This window comes from Sciurus vulgaris (assembly GCF_902686455.1).
Source record: "Sciurus vulgaris genome assembly, chromosome: 7".
In the NCBI taxonomy this organism is placed as follows: domain Eukaryota; kingdom Metazoa; phylum Chordata; class Mammalia; order Rodentia; family Sciuridae; genus Sciurus; species Sciurus vulgaris.
This window is the reverse complement of record NC_136467.1, coordinates 46,750,606-46,773,738: the sequence shown is the minus strand read 5'-3', so window position 1 is coordinate 46,773,738 and position 23,133 is coordinate 46,750,606. Positions and strand designations below refer to the sequence as shown.

Genomic DNA, 23,133 nt, shown 5'->3' with positions numbered 1-23,133 from the left:
TTGTACAAATTCTCAAATGCTCTGGTAGGAAAAAAGCCTTTGTTCAGCAAGAAATGTGATATCACTGAAAGTTTCCAAACAAAGGAATGAATGCCATGATTAAAGTTATACTAAAGATGATTATCCCTGTAGTAAAGAATCAATTAAAGTAAAACAATTGACAACCAGATTAACAGAATATTATGGTATAATCAGAACAAAAAAATAGGAATATGCTGAGGATTGGTTCTAAATAGAAATAGGACAAACGTCCCCCAAAGTCTATGGTATAATGTAAAGAGAAAAAGTCTATGGCAAATTTGTATTAATAGATTAAAGTACTATATGTATTTTTACAAATATGTTTGTATTAGCATTACTAAAGGAATACTGGTATTAAAATCACCATAGCCTCTTAAAAAATCTAAAGTTTTTAACAAAAAATAAAAAAATGTTCAAATTCACTAACAGCAAAAGCACTTTCCCACAACAGTCTTAAATTATTAAAGGCTGCTAATATACTATGATGATAGGAAAATGTAACTGTTATAAACTTTGGATAAGAGGGACAATATGTATATACCAATATTTAAAAGATAAACAGATACATGTGAATGCACATGTACATTTGCATAGTATATATAAACACACATATATTTATGAGCAGAGAAAAGGTCTGGAAGAGTATACCCAAAACTTAATAAACAAAATTAACCCTTACATGGTGGAAGGATACAAAAAGAGAAAGATATATTCATGTTACTTTTTACGATGTCTTATTTTAATTTCTATAAAACATAATTTTACCATTTGGTCAAACTTCTGCAAAGATGATTTGTAGTTTTGTGATTTCAAAGCAAAGAGTTTGAAATATCTCAAAGAACACTGTTACTAAAGAAAGAATAATGCATCAAGGGACTGTCTCATTTTCCATGTCACAGCTGAAAGCACTGAGGCCATAATCACCAGGCTTGGCTGCTACTTGGATGTGATAATGCACTACTTTGCCATCTGCCTTCAGTAGTTCAATATTTCCCAACTGCACAGAAAATTAACAGTTAGCAATAGAAATAAATTCCACATCAGACGAATTTATTCCCAATAAATGTGAATGCTATTGATTGATGCTATTCATAGACTTGAGCACAGAATTTACTCCTTTGAAGTTCCTTATTAAAGATTCTCAAACTTTACCATACAAAAAGCTACCTGGGATCTGGTGCCCTACATTAAGAAATTCAAATTCAGTGTAATAGAAAAGGGTCCCAAGAAATACCACTTTTATGTGATTCTGCTATTCCATCTACTATAACATCATTCATCTAGGTCTCATTCCAGTTTTTGAAATCTTCAAATTCAAATATCCCAAGCTCAACCATAACCAGTATCTGAGTTCTACAGTAAAATGAGATTTACGGAGGCATTCAGAATTCATGACTGTCAAAACTAAGGATGGAAGCTTAGTCTATTCACAAATAGGCACACACATACAAAAACACACATAACACAAGAATAAATGAACAAGGAATTAAGAATTTGACAGCGTGAATGTCTGGAAAAAAGACACCATTATATCTTAGAGATGAGCCCAGAAAATGTAAATTTTAACACTTTGAAATATTATTTTGCTCTAAGAAAAGAGAGGTAGATACAATGCAATTCGTAAAGTGCTTTAAGTTACCTAGTTGCAGTAAAAAAAAATTCCAAATGAAAGTTATTAGGATGGCATCTAGCCCACATCTAAGTAATAACACTGAAATCTCAAATGAGCCCAGAATAGTCCTTTTAAAAACCAAAGAACAGGGTTTGTAGTATTCACTAGGGGGAGTGAAGAGCTAATAGTTTCAGGCAGATTTAAGCTAATATGGAAAGAATATAAGAAAAGAACATCTATCACTATAACCTACTAATACAAATGAACTATTTTTAAGAACTAATGAACTATTTTTAACATATTTCAGAACTCCAAACAAAATCCCAACCTTTTGTTTTACTTGTCATATTCACAAATTCTTATTTGAACAAGAATGTATTGTGAATACATTGATTCTATCTTAAGTATTGGGATTCAGCTTCTTTCTATTCTTCCATCTTTCTTTCCCACCTTTTCTCATCTTTATCCTTTCTCTTGTAAAAAGGAATTAAATGCAAAAAAAGCTACTACAGATCTATATGATAACAATAATCATGAGTTTTTGCAGTTAAAAAATAATTAGGAAACTATGCAAAACATTCTGTATCAAAACATTCTCATTTAAAATTTAACAGCCTGGGCTGAGATTGTGGCTCAGTGGTAGAGTGCTTGCCTAGCACATGTGGGGCACTGGGTTCAAATCTCAGCACCACAAATAAATAAATAAATGAATAAATAAATAAAAACAAAAAAATTATTTTAACAGCTTAATATATTTATCATTCAATATGAAATGTTATAACAAATATTTTACTTTTTAAAGAAACATGTTAACCCTAACCACAAAGATAATAATTAAGTTTTATCTAATTCCATGAAACATTTTTTCCCTTTCCTGCTAAGGCCATGATCATATTGTATCTCATGGGAAAAAAACATACCACATGTAACTCCCTGCTTTTTATTAACAAATTCACATTTCAAAGAATTCTCTATATCTTTAGGTATTTAAAATACTATAAATCAAATTCTGGCAGGAAAAGAGCTATCAAAAATAATTTGACAATAATTCAACTAAAGACTCTCCTAAGAATGTATTAAATATACAGCACTGTACTATGTAAAAAAAGAACATAAACATATTATTTGCAATAAAACTTATATTTTCACTATTATACACCCGCAAAGCAGGACTGAAGTTTATCAAAAAGAAGCCAGGTACAATGGTGCACACCTATTGTCCCAGCAACGCAAGAGGCTGGAGCAGGAGAATCACAAGTGTAAGGCCAGCCTTAGCAACTTAGTGAGACCCTGCTCAGAATAATAAATAAAAAGGGATAGAGATGTGGCTCAGAGGTCAAGTACCTCTGAGTTAAATCCCAAGTACCCCCTTATCCCCACCCCCCAAAAAACCCACATCCACATTATAAAGAAACCAAAAAACATCAGCTAATGAAGTGAATGTAGAAAAAAGGCAGACTATTTCATAAAACAACAATCAAAATGATAGCCAACATCTCAGCAACAATAACAGAATCCAGAACACAAAAGGCTAATATCTTCAAAGGGATTAAGAGCAAACACCTGACCTCCCAAATTGCTTTTCCAGGAAAATCACCTTTCAAGATTGAGGTCAAAATCTATTTTCAGCTAAGCAAAAACAGAACTAACTACCAACAAACTCACTAAAGAACTGCTAAAGTTTCTTCAGTTTCTTTCTAAAATAACAATAATAATGATTGCATAAAACAGTAAAAAGAACAACTAATTTTTAAGTTAAGAAAACAGAACCTAAATAGTTAGCAACTATGTCATGCATATAACTCAAAAACTGATATGATTAGCATTAAGGATTATAATTACCATTATACACAGTAGGGTACATTATTTATACAGATTTCTACATTAACAACTAAAGGACAAATAGTACAACTGAAAAATCAAAGGAAAAATTAAAAAACTGAATTCCCTACCTCATAGTCCACAAGTATGAATTAAAAGGAATCATAGGCCTAAATATAATACTTAAAACTTAGAAGAAACCATGCATATAAATCTTCAGAACCTTGAGTTAGGCAATGGTTTCTTAGATACAATACCAAAGGCCCAAGCAACAACAGCAAAAATAAAGGTAAGCTGAACTTCATCAAAATTTAATTTTGTCTTTTGCCCAAATGATACCAAGTTAAAAAAAAAAATCTACAGAATGGGAGAAAATTTCAGCAAGTCATGTATCTAATAAGGATTTTTATCTACGTTACTTAAAGAACTCCTATAACTCAAAAAAATACAAATGACTCAATTAAAAATGGTATAAAGTTTGAATAGACATAATCCAAAAAGACACACAAATGGCTTATTAAAGCACATGAAAACATCATTTTTTTTATCACGGAAATACAAATCAAACCATAATGCAACAGCACTTAATACCTCCTAGGATGGCCAGAATCAAAATAACAGATAATAACAAGAATATAGAGAAACTGGTACCCTCACAGACTACTGGTGAGAATGTAAATGGTGCTGCTCCCCTTAGAAGACAGACATCTCCCCAAAATGGTAGTGTCACCATATAACCCCTAGCAATACCATATCTAGGTATATACCCGAGAGCAATGAAAATGTCCTCACAAAAACATGCTAAGCATATTCATACAGGCATTATTCTTAAGAGCCGAGAAACAGAAATAACACAAATTTCTTTTAACTCATGAATGAATAAATGTATTACCCATACAATGAATAATTTGGCAATAAAAAGAAATGAAGTCCTGATACATGAAACAACATGGATGAAGACAGAAAACACTATGTTAAGTAAGAAATCAGTCATAAAGGAATACATCAGGATAGTGACAAGCCTAGAACAAAGAAATCTATAGAGACATATTTGGTGGTTATTTCGGGCTAGGAGAAGGGCATGAGAAATGAGTTATGGGTTTCTTATGGAGGTGATACAAATGTTCTAAAATCAGATTGTAGTGATGACTGCCCAATCCAAGAACATATTTTATAAAACACTAAATTGTGTCCCTTAGGTAGGTGAACTGTATGGTGTGTGAAGTATATCTCAAAAAAGTCTCTTTAAAAAATTGGAATAGTTTTGTAATATGTAACTGACAAACCAGAAGGAAAATGACATGAAGAAAAACAAGAAGGCAAGAAAAGGCAGGAAGAAAAGCCTAAGACAAGATGAACAGAAAGCATAAAATTCAGGCAGTTTCAAGATGGCGGTATAGAGCAGATCACTTTCCTGGCTGCTCTGTGGCATAAAACCAAGAAAGCAGGCAGGCAGCTTCTCAGAAAGGTGGTGAATGAAAACCAAAGTAGGGAGACTTTACTGAAATTTAATACTAGACGCTCCAAGCAGATCAGGGACTCAGGAGGTTGGATATAATAAAATAAGAAATATCCAGCACCACAGCCATTGCCATGGCTAGAGGCACCACCGAGAGCTGTCCCTCCTTGAGCACAGTGGAGGAATACGGAAATTAAAGGAACCCGCATTTTCAGAAGAATTAAGGCATGTCTGACTACAGAGAGTTTAGAGATCATAAACCCTGCCTGAAAACTGAAAGATGGGCTGCACAACAGTCTTGTACAGGAAAGAAACTGCATCTCTCCCTGCGGTGTGTGGAGGAGAGAGGAAAGAACCATTTTGAAGCCATGGCCTGGGGGCAGGCAGCTGAGGAAGTCGAATCCTGGCAAACCTAAGTCTGGCCTGAAATACAGGCCTGGCAAACCCACACTGCACGAGAGTGTGCCTAAGTGACCAGAAGAAAATAAAACGTGGAGAGAGGTTTACACAGGATATAACTGGTCATGGAAACCCCTCCAGCTCTTTCCCTCCCACTCTAATCTGGCTGCTTACAAGGACCGGCTAGGACAGACTTACCTGGCTGGGAATTCGAACGGGCAGAGGTGGAAGAAACTGAGTTTGGACACTGAATCCAAAACTAGGAAACTTGGGGTCCGCAGGTTACACGGTGGACTAAGAATTGGCTCCTCTACCACATGAGAGGAATGCAGGGGAGATGCTGTGGTGCAGTTTTACAGAGTAGACTGGTAATTGCTGGGCCCTGGAGGTGTGCTGATTTAGAATCTCCAGACCAAATGGCATTCAGTGAAGAGTCTGGAGCCCATTGAAGCCTAAACCCTCACTCCAGGAGTTCCACCAATAAGATCACCTCTCCAACCCTAGCAACCCTATCCTGACAGTGGAGCAAGCATCAAACTCAAGACAACCCCACCTAACTGCTGAGAAGGGAAACTGAGAAACTTTTGAACTATAATGGAAAAAAATTCTTTAACTTTTCCTTGAGACCCTTTTTTTTTCCTTTTTTCTTTTTCCTGCTTGGTTGTGACCTAAATGGTTCATGGATATTTATACATACTCATATTTGCTTTTTATCTTTTCTCATTTCTAGCATTTTTGAAACTACTTATTTTTCATGGATCAGTTTTATGAGGACAAAGAAGTTTGATTAATATATTTATTTTGTTCTATATTCTTTTATAATTTCATTTTTGGAATTTTTACTTTGTATATTTTTTCCTCTCATTTTTCTTCTAACAATCAATCTCTACTACTCTCTATGTCATTCTTCCTTTATTTTTTTACATCTATCCTCTCCTCCTCATAATCATCACATCCTACACATCACTTCTGTTCTCTCCCTCTCCCATTTGAAATTGCAAATTTTTGTTTTTATTGTAAATAATAGCTGATCATATCATTTCTGTTTATTGTGACAACATTGTAGACATCATAGCAGGAACTATTTGGTTGAATGCTTTATAGTGTTGGAATTGGCTGCTGTTATTATTTGTCTCCCCCTAAACAACGAAGTACCAGAAATTTTCAGAGAAACTATAAGTCTACAGGGTAGAAATGCTACTGCCTCAGATCTATACTGTTAGATGAGTAAACACAACATGAAAAAGCAAGGGAACAAACCACCCCAAACAAATTACCCCAACCAAGGTATTTCAATAACAGAATCCACCACCAGTGGAAGAAATGTCAGAGAAGGAGTTTAGATTGTACATAGTTAAACTAATCTGTGAGGTAAAGGATGAGATAAGGAGTGATATCAAAGAGAAAAGACAGGAATTGAAAGATCATTTCAATAAACAGAGATTCTAACAAACAAAAACCCGAATGACCTAAAAATCCTTACATACCTTGTTGGATTGAAGAATTTTAATGTTTTTCATTTATCATTATAAAACCAAAGATATTTTAGGACTTTTTTTTATGTAGCTGTTACATGGAGGGCAATCTGTCTTTAAGTAGGAATAAATTACTCTTAAGGGAAAAAAAAAAAATTCCTAGTTTTCCCTTCAAGTCAAGCATCTTGTTGCTTAAATAAAAATTTTTTAAGAGAGAGAGAGAGAGAGAGAGAGATTCTGAAAAAATGTCAAGCAGAAATTCTCCAAATGGAATCAATAAACCAAATTAAAAATTCAATGGAAAGTATCACAAACAAATTAGACAACTTGGAAGACAATGTTTCAAGCAATAAAGATAAAATACATAATCTTGAAAATAAAGTTGACCATGAAGAAAAGATGTTAAGAGACCATGAACACAACATCCAAGAAATATAGAATAAATAGAAAAGAATTTAATGAGAGAGATAAAGGCTCAGAGATATAAACCAAAGGAATACACAAACTTTTCAATAAAATTGAATCAGAAAATTTCCTAAACCTAAAGAATAAAATGGAAAATCAGATACAGAAGACTTACAAGATCTCAAATACACAAAATTACAACAGATCCACATCAAGACACATTATTATGAAAATGCCTAACTTACAAAATAAGGACAGAATTTTTAAAACTGCAAGAGAAAAGTGAAAAGTCACATTTAGAGGAAAAACAATTCTGGATCTCAGCTGATTTCTCATCCCATACACTTAAAGGTAGGTGGTCTTGGAAGAATATGTACCAAGCTCTGAAAGAAAATGGATGCCAGCCAAGAATACTATACTCACCAAAATTAAGCTTCAGAATTGACAATGATATAAAAACCTTCCATGATAAACAAGTGAAAAAAACTCACAACTAGAAAGCTTGCTCTACAAAACATGCTCTATTTCATGAAGCAGAAATGAAAAATAAAAGAGAAAACCAGCAAAGGGAGGTACTACACTAGAAGAATAGTCAATCAAAGGACAAACAAATTCAAATTAAAAACCAGAAATAAATCAAAATGACAGGGAATGAAAATCATATCAATAATAACACTGAGGGCTAGAGCTGTGGCTCAGTGGTAGAACACTTGCCTCACGTGTGAGGAACTGGATCAATTCTCCACACCACATATAAATAAATGAATAAAAGTCTGTCAACAACTAAAAAGAATATTTAAAAAAATAAATATTAACATTGAATGTAAATGGTCTAAAATCATCAACCAAAATACATGAATGGCAGACTGGATTAAAAAACAGGAGGCAGGCTTCCGGTGTCCATTATAACCATGGCTGCCGCCGCCGGGGAACCTCTGTTCTCCGATAAATTGATCCCGAAAGGCGACGCGGAGAAAACCAAAGAAGAGATGGAAGAGGACGACGAGGAGCTAGATGAGACCCTGTTGGAGACACTCTAGGATCTGACGGAGATGTTCCCGGAGAGGGTACCGTCCGCGGCCAGAGCCACTTTTGATCTCTCCCTCTTTGTGGCTCAAAAAATGTACAGGTTTTCCAGGGCGGCCTTGTGGATTGGGACCACTTCCTTTATGATACTGGTTCTTCCTGTTGTCATTGAGACTGAGAAGTTACAAATGGAGCAACAGCAGCAACTGCAGCAGCTGCAGATACTTCTAGGGCCTAACAGGGCTGTCAGGAGGAATGCCAGGGGGCTCTGCCTTCACTTCCTGGAAAGAAGTAGGTTGTTACCTGCTATATGTGAGCTGTCTTGATGGAAGAAATTTGAAATTCAGTTGTGTTTGAACTGCTATCTGGGTTTTGTTTTTTTTTAACTGTGGCATATTGATCCAAACCTGGTAGAAAGAATTCTCCCCCCATTGTCTCATGGAGAGACTTCCAACTTTTAACTGTGCCCTCCACGCTGTCCTCAATGTTTCTTCTGTCCTCACTCTGACACCAGAGTGCAGCTATGCAGTGGTTATTCCAGCTCTGACCACCTTACCCCTTCTAGTAAATCGCTCCTAACTGGAAGATCCCTCACTGTCCTATTGTGGGGTAGAAACTGATGCCCCACCATAGGAGAGAAGGATCCTTGACCATTAATTCCTTTTTTTTTATTTTAAAGAATGGATATATTGGGAAGGGACATGCACATATTATGAAACTGACAAAGTACACGGTACCTGTCTGGTAAAGCACCAGGAAGCCCCATGGATACTGGAGAGAAGAGAAGCTGGTTGCAGCTTCACCCACAAAATGGGGACAATGAGTGTGGAGGACAGCGCAGAGGCTCATTTCCTCCGCACATTTTGGCTATTAGACCTGTGTGTTAGTAAAAAGTCAGTGCTCACTTTTTGTATTTAAATATTAAAAATTATTCCAATTCAAAAAACAGGACCCAACAATATGCTGTCCCCAAGAGACTCACCTTTAGGCAAAGACATCCACAGACTGAAGGTCTGATGGAAAAAAACACATCATTCACATGGATCTTGTAAACAAATGGGTTTCTATCCTTATATCAGATCAAGTGGACTTCAAGTCAAAGTTAACCAAAAGAGACAAACAAGGATATTTCATACTGCTTAAGGAAATTATATATCAAATCAAGATGTAACAATCATAAATATTTCTGCCACAATAATGGAGCATCTACATATATCAAACAAATCCCTCTCAATTTCAAGAATAAAACACAATAATACTGGGTGACTTTTAACACACCGCTCTCACCACTGGATACAACTGTAAATGAAAGCTAAATAAATAAGTTATAGAACTAAAAAAATACAATTAATAATTTAGACATAAAAGACATATACAGAATATGTCATCCATCAAGAACTGAAATCATGTTCTCAGCAGCACATGGATCTGTCTCTAAAATAGACCATATTTTATGCCACAAAGCAATTCTCAGAAAATACAAAAAAAATAGAGATAATGCTCTGTATTCTATCAGATCATAATGAATTAAATTAGAAATCAAAGATAACATAAAAAATAGGAGCTACTCTACTATCTGGAGACTAAGTAATATGCTATTGAATGACCAATGGGGAGCAGAAGAAATCAGGAATGAAATAAAAAAATACTTAGAAGTCAGTGAGAATAGAGACACAACACATTAAATTCTAAGACAATATGAAGATTGTGCTAAAAGGAAAGTTCATTACATTGAGCTCATTCCATAAAAGAACAGAAAGTCAACAAATAAATAACATAACATTACATCTCAAAGCACTATAAAAAAGAACAAATCAACACCAAAAGCAGAAGACAGGAAATAATTAAAATCAGAACTGAAATCAATGAAAATGAGAAAAAAGAAACAATCCAAAAAAATCAACAAAACAGAAAGTTGGTTCTTTGAAAAAAATTAATAAAATTAATTATTTTACTCATTAATTTGCTTAGCCATGCAAACAGAGAAAATACAAATTACTAACATTTGCGATGAACAAGGAAATATCACAATGGACACTACTGAAATACAAAAGATAATCAAACTATTTTGAAAATTTATGCTCTAATAAAACAGAAAACCTTGAAGACATCAACAAATTGGTAGACATAACCTACCCAAATTGAACCCAGAGGACACTGAAAATTTAAACAGAGCAATTAAAAGTAATGAAATTAAAGACACCATCAAAAGACTACCAAGAAAGAAAAGCACAGAACCAGATAGATTCTCAGCTGAGTTCTACCAGACCTACAAAGAACACCAATCCTCCTCAAATTATTCCATGAAATAGAAGAGGGAACCCTTTCAAACTCATTCTATGAAGCTAGTACACCCGAATACAAAAGTCAGACAGACACAATAAGGAAATAAAAATTTCAGACCAACATCCCTCATGAACATACATGTAAAAATTCTTAATAAAATAATGGCAAATCACATCCAAAAACATTAAAAAGAGAGTGCAACATGATCAAGTGTGTTTTATCCCAGGAATGCACGATGGTTCAACATACAAAAATCAATCAATAGACTTAAAGAGAAGAATTGCATTATTATCTCCATAGATGCATAAAAAGCATTTGACAAAATACATCATCCATTCATGTTCAAAACATTAGAAAAACAAGGGATAGTAGGAACACATCTCAACACTCTAAAAGCTATCTATGCTAAGCCCAAGGCCAACATCATTCTAAATGGAGAAATATTGAAAGCAATCCCTTTAAAACCTGGAACAAGACAGGGATGCGATGCCCACTTTCACCACTTCTATCAACATCAGCCTTTAAACTCTATCCAGAATAATTAGACAGAAGAAAGAAATTAAAGGATGCAAATAGAAAAAGAAGAATTCAAACTATCCCTATTTGCTGATGACATGATTCTATATTTAAAACACCCCAAAAAAACTCCACTAAAAAACATCTAGAATGAATTTAGCAAAGTAGAAGGATATAAAATTAACACCCATGTATCAATTGCACTAATATACACCAATGTTGAATCAACTGAAAGAGAAATTAGGAAAACTACCCCATTCACAATAGGATCAAAAAAATATATACTTGGCAATCAATCTAACAAAAGAGGTAAAAGACCTCTTCAATGAAAACTACAGAACACTAAAGAAAGAATCTGAAGATGACCTTGGCAGATGGAAAGATCTCCCATATTCTTGGATAGGTAGAATTAATATTGTCAAAATGGTCATACCACTGAAAGTGCTACACAGATTTAATGCAACTCCTATTATGGTTCTGATGATGCTCTTCATAGAAATACAAAAAGCTGTCATGAAATTCATTTGGAAAAATAAATAAGAGGCCAAGAACAGCCAAAACAATCCTCAGTGAGACAAATGGAGCAGGAGGCATCACAATACCAGACCTTAAATTATACAACAGAGCTATAATTATTAAAACAAAAAAACAAAACAACAACAACAACAACAAAACAACAGCATGCATGGTATTGGCACCAAAATAGAATTGTAGACCAACGGTACAGAACAGAAGACACAGAGACACACCCACATATTTTAAGAGAGAGTAAAATATAAAACAAACATGAGACCTAAAGGTTGAAGAAAAGGCACACCACCATTATGGGACCTTAGGAAGCAAGGAACAAAAACATGGTGAGTTCTCCAACCTTTTTGTCTCACACTTCCATGACATGGGGGGTTGAAGACACCAGGACCATATAACCAAGGGGAACTTCCAAAAAAAGTCCAACAAAAGCCTCCTCCTACTAGCCAAAGAACAAAGAACAAGAAAGACTAACAAGACACAAAGCTTCAAATACTAACTACTCTTCGTCAGCCAAACATCACAAAAAACACTGTGGCCCTACCTCCATCCATACCAACAAAAGCCAGGGAGAGCCTAGACTTGCAACTTTGTCAAGCTAAAATAAAGTATCCCAAGAAAACATAGTGCTTTCAAAGGCCATGTAGGAAGACAGAACTTTCATCCCTGTCCATCAGTATGGTAGCACACACACACATTCTCAAGTAGTATCAAAGGAGGACAAATAGACACTGTAGACTTCCATCATGTCCCAACAGAAAAGGCAAACCACATTGGGGTGTCAGTGGTTTAATATGGGAAACCTAGACTTCTATCCCCACCCAGCAGTAAGAAAAGTATTGTCTTCTACCACTTGAAGTATCAACTGAGTCCAAGTATGGAACTTGGTCTTCTATCTCCATCTAGCAATAAAGAGCCTATAACTCTATTTCCTACCACTATAAGAACAGTGCCTAATAAAGTCACTTAATAAAAAACACTTAACTAAATAAGATCTATTTATAATACAGATCTTTAAGAAGGTCAGTAAAATTGACAAATTGGTACACTAAAACTAAAGAAGACACAAATTATCAATTTCAGAAATCAAACAGAATATCACCAGAGACTACAGGTATCAAAAGGATAACAAAAGAATGCTGTGGGGAATAAAAAAAGACAAATAAACAACTCTGCACACATAAATTTGAAATTCAGATGAAATGAACCAGTGCACCACTTTCTTCCAAGAAAACAAACTAACACAGTTCACCCAATTTGAAACAGATCATCTTAATCACTATCTGTAACAGGGGTTCAAGTGATTCTTTGACTATATCCCTTCTCACTAAGAAACTTACATGGTTTTCTCTTTTTCCCAACCTTTTCGCTGACCTTTTCCCTGATCTTGTTTTCCCTATACTTCTCTCTGACCTTCTCTGATCTTCTATTCACTAACCTTCTCCTCTCTGATCTTCTCCTACCTGATCTCTCCTCCCTAATCTCATTTTCTCTGACTCACCTCTTTAAAAAATCCCATTCCCCATAATGGACACAATCAGGCTTTGGAACAGAAGTTCCCTGTGTTTCTCCTTTGCTAGCAAAGCAATAAACCTACTTTTCCTTTTTTCTCAAAATCATGTCCTCATAATTGGATTGGCATGGCATCAGGGACAAGGACAGAGATTTCCACAGCAAATCTGGCAACCCAAGAGAAGTCCCTGCTCCAGTTTTCTTGGGCAGGTAGGCACTCCAAGTGACCCCCAGTTCCATAATGAGGATATGTGGTGACTGGTGAGTTTGTTGAGAGTAGTCCCTGGAGAAACTGGGAAAGGGTGTGAGTTTGTCTCAGACCCAACCAGAGGAATTATTCCTGTGAGTAAAGGGAGGGACTGAGGGACCGTGCCAGCAGCTGCTGAATTTCTTTTTGCTTCAGGGAACTCCTCCCTTTATGCCCTGAACTGTACAAGTTGTTTCATCAGTTGCTCTGCTTAGAGAAAAAAGAAACTGAACTCATGAAAGTCATGACACCTTGGCCATTTGGTAAGTCCCCCGGTGGACAAGCCCAGACCCTTGATTGCACACACTTAGTTTCTCTCTGTGGGAAAATCTGATCCCTCTTTCTGGAGACAGCTGTGGCACCACTGGTGTAGGAGTCATGGTTAAGTGGAACTCAAGAACCTAGGGAGGGGTGGGAGGGGTGGGGGGAAGGGAAAAAATAACAGAATGAATCAAACAACATTACTCTATGTAAATTTATGATTACACAAATGGTATGCCTTTACGCCATGTACAGAGAAACAACATGTATCCCATTTGTTTACAATAAAAAAAAAATTGTGATAAAATATGTATAACATAAAATATGTCACTTAAGCAGGGCTCAGTAGCACACACCTGTAATCCCAGCTTCTTGGGAGGCTGAGGCAAGAGGACCTCAGGTTTAAGGTCAACAAAAGCAACTTAGTGAGACCCTGTTTCAAAATAAAAATTTTAAAAATGGGCTGTGGATGAGCTCAGTGGCAAGTACTGCTTAGCATGCAAGGCCCTGGTTTCAATTCCCAATACTGAAAATAAATAAATAAATAAATAAACAAATAAATAAATAAATAAATAAACAAACAAATAAATAAAGTTATTTTAACCTTCTTAAAAAAAAAAGAAAAAAGAACCTAGGGATATGTACTCCCTTCTGATCTGTTCTAGGTTCTCATCTGTTTGTTGAGCTTGGGACTGAGAATTCCCTCTGGTTGTCTGCTTTGTTTGTTTCTGCTACTGCCCCTTTTAAGACATTGCCAGTACTGCATTGACTCTATGGGTAGTCTCTGGGGAAAGATCTTGGCTGGTCAATTTAAAGGTTCCCATTTGTCTACCATGGTTCTGGGTCTCCTCTCTGGTTGCCTTTCTGGTTTTTTTTTGTTTTGTTTTTGTTTTTTGTACAATCGTGCAATTGCAGTTGGTCTGTCAAAGGTAAAGTAAGTGGAAGAAATCTATATGTGCATGTCTGTCTGTTGTAAAGGTTCCCTTCTGTCAGCCCTAGTTTCGGTGATCCTCTCTCGTTTATTTATTTTTTTCTGTTGCTGACCTTTTAAAACATGGGCCACGCTGCATTGATCTTACTGGTAGTCTCCTGAGCAAAGAGAACTTGGCTGAATGGGTCACCTATAGTCATAAGCCTGTCTTAGAGAAAGAGAGTTTACTATAACACAATCTGGCTTTTAAGTGGTTTTTCTGGATTACTATATAATCTTGACACTGAAGTTGGTCTGTCAAGGGTAAAGCATATGAAAGAGATTCTGCCTGTACAGGCATTTATGAAGGTGCATGAGAGGGGTCTGAACCGTCAGGAATTAAGCTCAAGGTGCCAAAAGGCACTGCCTCTGGTGTGCAAGGATATCAGGACACCAGAAGCAAGGGTTAAAAGAGATTTCAATCTCTTAAAACTAGGGCTGGCAGTCCCAGCACTGATTCTCAGTCTGCCCCAGCAGCCCACAGCAGATCATCTCACGGTGGTCAAGGACACCAGCCCTAAAATGGGGGGCAAAAATCCCAGAAAAGCTTACTGGGTTGTTTAAAAAAAAAAAAAAAAAAAAAAAAAAGGCCAAAGAGAACCTAGCCTCTGCCTGCCTTCCAGCCCCAGTTGCCCCTGGTGAGTGGAGGCTGCTGGCCACAAAGGATGTGGCAGTAGGTTTCAGCTCTGTCAGTTTATGACTTGGGGGCAGGAATAGTCTCCCCTTTTAAGATCTGAAAAGAGACCCCATTTGGCCAGAGGATATTCATCACTGGGGCAAAGCAAGTCTTGCTATATTTAGTATCCTATCCAACAAAATGCCTGGAGAGACTGGCAGAATAAAGAACTGAACCCAGAAACAAAAAAGAAACTAAGGCCAACCTGTGTTTTGTAAGTAGCCTTTGCAAAGGGCTCTCAAGGAAACCTACAGAAAAGGATAAAAAGGGCCTCCTCCATTGCATATCAATATTCCGAGTATAAGAAAAAGGCCCAAAAGGAGTCTCTGGGTACAACTGACAGTGGGGAAATCACTTAAAGTTGATAGCACAGTGATAATGATAATGGAGACAGGTCAGACTCACAAATATCCTGTGCTCCAATCCTTTCAATGCAACCTGGGAGAAATAATATTACGGCACAGTTTTTGTATATGTTGGATTGTCCCACCCTCACCTGGGATAAAATTTGTTGTATAGATTAAATGCACTGATAACATTCATAAGGTCTGTTTCAGAGTATAAATTTAAAAAAGGATCCAAAACTAGAAAAGATAAAAGAAAGTTATAGGCATGGAAATATGTTCTAGTATGGAAAATGGGAAGGTAAAAAAATGTTTCTGGATGAGAAAGTATTTTCTCTGGTAAACTAATATTCTTAGGCTGAAGTCCAAGATGAAAGAGGACAAAAGTAAGGATGTAAAATTGTGAGTGTTTAATTAAGCTGCAGAAGGTTTGTGAAAGGTAAATCTCAAAAAGTTTGTGTTTGTGATTAAATAGGCTATAATTAGCACAGTCATAGTTATTTGAACTTTAATATACTGATAAGAAGCAGAATCTCAAACATTGATCTGCTCTTGCCTATTGAGATAATTTTCTTGTATTTTTTAGGTTTCATTACGTGAGGAAATTAAGTCTTAAAGGAATTGAAGTTTGTACCTGCTCTGAAGTCTTAAATGATTACTTTGTAACTTGTTAAACAACTGTTACTTTGGTTATAACAATATAGTTGACATTCTAAATATATGTGAGTACCTATATGTATGCATCTGAGAACTTTATCTCTCTAAGCCTTGTCTACATTTTCTATGAAAGTTTATAAAATGAAAGTTTATGTAAGTTTACAGAAAAGATAAACCAGAAGTGCTCTTTTTTTATACATTGTATCTGACACAGAAGAGCCATGATACCGTTTGAATACCTGTCTTATAAATATTAGCTTTGACTAAGTCAATTTCTGATCATTAACACTGTTTTCTAAATGTATAAGAGATTTAAGGCTATTCTTTGATTGTTGTTAACCCATGCAGACCTGTGATAATTATTACTGTAATGCTAGATTCTAAATTTTACTTTAATAGTTAAACTTAGTTAAATATAAAGCTTAAAAGAGCACATTGCCAAGTTGGTGTTATCAAAACTAAAATTATCTATAGCAAAACTCTTGAATTTGTATAAATATAACAAATTTGATTGGTATTTATTTCATGTCATTTGATGTTTTATACCTGCGTAAAGTAACCTGTTGTTAAATAAGTTATACATACAATTTTGTGTTACTCTTCACACTGAAATTGGAATTTAAATGCATTTTTGGAAGATAAGGAGATCCTGATCTGTTTAAAGGTGACACTGTAAAACACAGAAGCATTCTGCCACTTTTTCCACAAAAAGAAAGTCAAAACCTTCTAAGCCTTCCTTTCATTCATGTTCCAGGTATAATGTTGTATTGTGTTAGTTAAGAGCCCCACCTTACCTGAAATAAGGCTCTGCCTCCCACCTTACTCCATATTAGAATGACTCCAAAATAGGATAGATGTCCGCTCATTTAAAGTTGTGTTCAAAAGATTAATTTTGTTGTAAAGATTACTGTGATCTCAGATAGGAAATATAGTACTAAAAGTTCAAGATCCTAAAAGTTATTTTTCTTGGTTCGTAGCTATTACACAAACTGATTTTTTTTTTTTGGGCTCTGTTAATTTCATTTTGTATTTTCCTTATAAACTATAACTGTTGCCTGTTAGTGTTTTACAGAGGTACTGCTTCTAAAAAGAAAAAACAAACTAATCTTGGTTAATTTGAGATAATAATCCATCACCTACAGAACAGATAGTATATAATGCTGACTTCCACTACTAACACTAACCCCAATTAAATGAAAGGAGTATTTGTAAAATTACAGATATTGAAGTTATTACCTGTTACTCCCACGTTAAAACTGGTGAAACCGACTTGCTGGGTGTTTAAAACCAAAAACTTGTAGTCCAAAGCCAAGCAAGTAAAAGGGTCAAGAAAAAAAAGCAACCAACATTTTGGCCCTTAACCTCTTAGATCAGCCAGGATACAGAGAACAATGGGACCCCTTCTCTGGGCCCTGCAGCTCTGGTGAGGCACCCGATCTGCTAATCAGCAAGATTGAGAGGACCCTAGAAAACAGGAAGCCAACCACTGCACATTCTGCAAAGAGGAGGGTCATTGGAGATGGAAATGTCCCTGATGCCTCCAAGAGAAGGCACATGTGGTCAGCTAGACCCTGACCCATCCTGGCAAGTGGCACCACTGGTACAGGAAAGTTAAAGGAACCAAGAGGCTTCACATGTGTCCCCAAGAGTGATCTCTGAGGAATCTCAGCTGAGTCTTAAGAATAAATAGGAACAAGGTCAGTTTTGACCAACTCGGTATAAAACACCTGGCAAGAGAGTATAGCCTAAACGCACAGTCTTACATGGACATTTAAAAGGAAAAATAATGATTTTTAATGTAACTTCAGATGTATACTTGTGTCAGCCCTACGGAAAGTTGGAGGCTGTAACAGAAGGGTTCTTATGTGAGAATGCCTAATCATAATGACAAGACTCACAAATTTGTCCTGAGTTAATCTGTCTGATTTCATAGACTTACAAATCTTCCTAGCCTCCTAAAATGAACTTGATCTGTTTCCTCATGGTTTTCAGAAACTAGTTGAAATAAAAATTGTTTTTGTGCTAATTATTTATAAAAAGTAATGCTTACTGTCTTGTTTTTTGTTGTCTTCGCATAACCCCTGCCCTATATGTGCCTTGTCCATTCACCTGCCTGTGCCACTGTGGACCTCTGGACTACTCTGATGCTGAATGCCCTTAACTGTCCAAGCCCCACCTGATAGAGAACAAGGACTTTGGGTTGCTTCCCCAAATTTTGCCCCCTTTCAGCAGGAAATAGCTTGGAGATGTCACCCACTTTCCATAGAAATGGAAGCTAGAAATTGGGGAAATGTAACAGGTTCACTTGATGCTTTGACTATATCCCTTGTCACTTTGAACCTTACATTTGTTTTCGTTTCCCCAACCTTTTTCCCTGAACTTCTCTCTGATTTTCTTATCCCTAAACTTCTCCCTGACCTTCTCTGATCTTCTTTTCACTATCCTTCTCCTCCCTGATCTTCTCCTTCCTGATCTCTCCTCCCTAACCTCATTTTCTCTGATTCATTTCTTTAAAAAAAAAAAACCCATTCCCCACAAAGGACAGAATTGCAGCCTATGGGACAGAAGTTCACTGTTTCTCCTTTGCTAACAAAGCAATAAACCATCTTTTCCCTTTTTCTCAAAACCAGGTCCTTGTTATTTGATTGGCATCAGGGACAAGGACCAAGCTTTTAGCAACATATCTATGAAAGAAATTCATAATTTAAAGATTTTTATAAAAGAAAAAAAAAATAAATCTTTAGTCATTCCAAATGGTTTCACTGAAGAAATCTACCGAATACTTTTTTGAAAAATCAACATTTTTTTACAATCTCTTCCCCAAAATAGGAAGGAATACTTTAACCAATTCGCTTTAAAGACTAGTATTAACCCTGATATCAAAACAAGACAGAAAGCCAGGTATAATGGCCACACCCACAATCACAGTGATTCAGGAGGCTGAGGCAGGAGGTTCACAGGTTCAAGGCCACCCTCAACTACTTAGTGAGGCCCCAAGCAACTTAGCAAGACCCTGTCTCAATAACTTTAAAAAATAAAAAGGGCTAAGAATGTAGCTCAATGGTAAGGCACTCCTGGGGGTTTGATCTCCTGCACCAAAAAATGGGAAAATTACAGGAGAGTGTTCTCATGGATACATAAGATAAATGCATAACAAAATGTAAAAATGAATGGAATTCAGCAATATATTTTAAAAAATTATACACAATGACCAATGGAAGTTTGCTCTATGGATGTAAAGTTGGTAACATTTTAAAACATCAAGCAATGAAATCCACCACCATATCAATAAGCTAAAGATAAAATAAAATAAAAATCATACATCAATTTATGCAGAAAAAACATCTGAAAAAATCCAAAACCTATTCATTATTTTAAAAAGCATTAGGAAATTACAAATAGAGGCAAACTTCCTCAAAATGACAGATGGTACACTATAAAAATTCCACAGTTAAAAACTATATTAGCAATAGAAGATCAAATGCTATATCTTATATCTGTACAACTAAGAACAAGACAAGGATACATACTAATATTCAACATGCTGTTCGATATTCTAGCAACTATAATAAGTAAAGAAAAGGAAATAAAAGTCACACAACTCAGAAAGGAAAATTATCCTTACTTAAAGATGATATACAATGTATATATACCATGTTAGGCACAGTGGCGCATGCCTGTAGTCCCAGCTACTTGGAAGGTAAAGGCAGAACTGCTTGAATCCTGGAATTCAAGGCCAGCCTGGGCAACATAGCAGGACCTCATCTCAAATTAAAAAAAAAAAAAAAGAAAAAGAAAAGAAAAAGACAATCTCATAATCTGCTAAAAGATCCTAGAATAATGGTAACAGAGTACACATAAAAATTTAAAAATCAGATGTATTTGTACATTGTAAAGGTGTTCCTAAATGTATTTCTCTGTGTTCTATAACACTGTCAACAAAATTGGATATACAATTCCATCTACAATTGCTCTTAAAAAAAACGAAATATTTAGGTGAAAATAAAATCTATACAGGATGTCTCTGTTGAAACTATACAACACAGTGAACAAAATCAAAGATTTAAATGAAATGGAGAAACATATAATGTTCATAAGGCAGGAAAACTCAAAGATATCAATTTTCCTCCAACAAAAAGGTTTTTTGTATCCTATTTTGTACATTATTCCAGAGCTTAAGTAGAAAAATAAAATAACCAGAAAGGATAAAATAATTTTGAAAAATAAAGTGGCAGTAATCAGTCTACACAAAGATTAATTATACAGCTGGGCATGGGGGCACATGCCTGTAATCCCAGCCAATGAGGAGCCAGATGATCACAAACTCAAGTCAACCTCAGCAACTTAGTGAGGCCATAAGCAACTTAGCGAGGCCATAAGCAACTTAGCGAGACCCTATCTCAAAATAAAATATGAAAACAGGCTGGGGATGTGAGTCAGTGGTTAAGCCCTCAGGTTCGACCCTTGGTACCAAAAAACAAAAACAGAAAGAGTATGAAAAACCTGAAGTTTATGCCTCATACTGTAAAGTTTAAGCAAATCTGAGTATTCCACACACACTGCACATACCAACAAAGTTTTGGCTCTTGCCCAGCTCTTGGGAGGTTATTTCTAAACCCTTGGAATATTCTGTGTAGTAAGTACGTCTTTGTGTTCCTGGAGGTCTTAAGCCACTCCACACAGTTTATGCGAATAATGGGATTTATGGCATCAGCATGACTTCTATAGAGCTGGTGATCAAGGTCATGCATGCAGGGAGTCAACCATGCCCTATATAACCAACTCACCATAAAAAGAAAACCCTGGACGCAAAGGCTGAGTGAATCTATTGGTCAGCAATATTCCACATGTGTCACACATTATTGCTAGGAGAAATGAACACTGTCAATATAACTCCATACTGAGAAGATATTTAGAACCACAAGTATAACAATTTTTTCTGTTCTGATTTCTTCTGGCAAATTAGTTGAGTGTAAAGGGGACCTGAGGACTCTTTTACACACACACACACACACACACACACACAAAGGTATCAGACATGAATATAAAACACAAAACAAACTAGAAAACTTCCAGTAAAAAACTGAATTGACTTTGTCTATAAAAATGACATTTTAGGGCTGGAGAGATAGCTCAGCTGGTAGAGTGCTTGCCTCGCAAGCGCAAGGCCCTGAGTTCCATCCCCAGTACTGCAAAAAAAAAAAAAAAAAAAAGACATTTGAAATTATGTCTTTGAGACATGTTCCACAAAAGAAATAATTAATAAGCTGGACTTCATTAAAATTAAAAACTTCTGCTAGGCAAAAGACAATGGCAAGAATATAAGAAGACAAGCCACAAGATAGGAGAAAATGTTTGCAAAAGACACATTTGATGAGGGACTGTTAACAAAAATGTAAAAAGAACCCTTCAAACTTGGTAAGAAAATAGTCAGATGTGGTAGAGCACACCTGAATCCCAGTGGCTCAGGAGGCAGGAGGATCATGAGTTCAAAGCCAGCTGCAGCAAAAGTGAGACTCTAAGCAACTCAGTGAGACCCTGCCTCTAAATAAAATACAAAATAGGACTGGGGATATGACTCAGTGATGAGAGTCCCTGAATTCAATCCCCAATACCAAAAAAAAAAAAAAAAACTTAGTAAGAAAACAAATAATACAATTTAAAAATGGGCTAAAGACCTTAACAGAAGCCTCACCAACAAAGATATAGAGATGACAGATAAACAGATGATAAGGTGTTCCAAATTCATATTTTAAAAAAAAATTCTACTATACAACTATGAGAATGGTAAAATCCAGAACACTGAAACACTAAACTCTAGCAAGGATATAAAGCAACAGAACTCTCATTTATTGTTGGTGGGAATGCAAAATGACACAGTCACTCTGAAAGATAGTTTCTTACAAAACTAAATACACTCATACTGATCCAGCAATCCTGCTCTTTGGTACTGACCCAAAGGAGTTGAAAACTGATATTTACACAAGAACATGTATATAGATATTTATAGCACCTTTACTCATAACTGCCAAAATCTGGAAGCAACCAAGATATCCTTTAGTAGGTGAGTGGATAAACAAACTGTGGTACTTTCAGATAATGGAATATTATTCAGAAGTTAAGGTTAATGTCTTAACCTTAAATGCATATTACTAAATGAATGAAGCCAATCTGAAAAGGCTATATATTGTACAATTTCAACTATGTGACATTCTGGAGAAAGCAAAACTATGGATATAGTTTTTTTAAAAAAAAGTGACTGCTAGGGTTAGGCAGGGAACGCTTAAGGCAATCAAACTATTTTGTATTATATATAATGGTGGACACATGTTTTTATAAACTTGTCCAAACTCAGAGAAAATATGCCAAGTGTAAACCCTTATCTAAACTACAGATTCTGGGTGATAACACATCGATGTAGGTTTGTCAATTTAATAAATGTACCACTCTGGTGGGAGATGATGATATTTGGGGAGGCTGTATGTGTGTGAAGATGGGAGTATATAGAAAATCTCTGTACCTTCAACAAATTTTTATACTGCTCTAAAAAAAAGTGCTCTAAAAATAAGTATTTTTTAGAAAATGATATCTCACTACCATAATGACATATCACTATCCTATCAGAATGGCTAAAATTTTAAAAACATCAAATTCTAGAAAGGATATAAAGGAAACTGGATCAACACATTGTTGATGAAAATGATCGTGACTATAAAACAAGGTGATCTGTAATTTCAATACTAAACCTACAAATACTACACAACCTAGTAACTGCACTTATAAGCACGTCCCACAGAGAAATGACGTTTCATCACAAAACCTCCATGAACAAGTTTACAGCAAGCAACTTCTCATAATAGTCCAAAACTGCAAAGAACTCAGATGTTTTTCAATGGGTTAATAGTTAAAGTGTAGTCT

At 35.7% G+C, this 23,133-nt stretch overlaps 1 protein-coding gene and 1 pseudogene across 4 annotated transcripts in view; one reads left to right on the top strand and one right to left on the bottom strand.

Annotated features, from left to right (window-relative positions):
• Positions 1 to 23,133, bottom strand: part of CEP85L (centrosomal protein 85L) — a 196,707-nt gene that overhangs the window by 109,522 nt on the left and 64,052 nt on the right. The gene's annotated exons all lie outside the window — the stretch shown is intronic.
• On the top strand, positions 460 to 12,811 carry LOC306666771 (mitochondrial import receptor subunit TOM22 homolog; annotated as a pseudogene). Its single transcript has one exon. The product of its transcript is annotated as a mitochondrial import receptor subunit TOM22 homolog (transcript).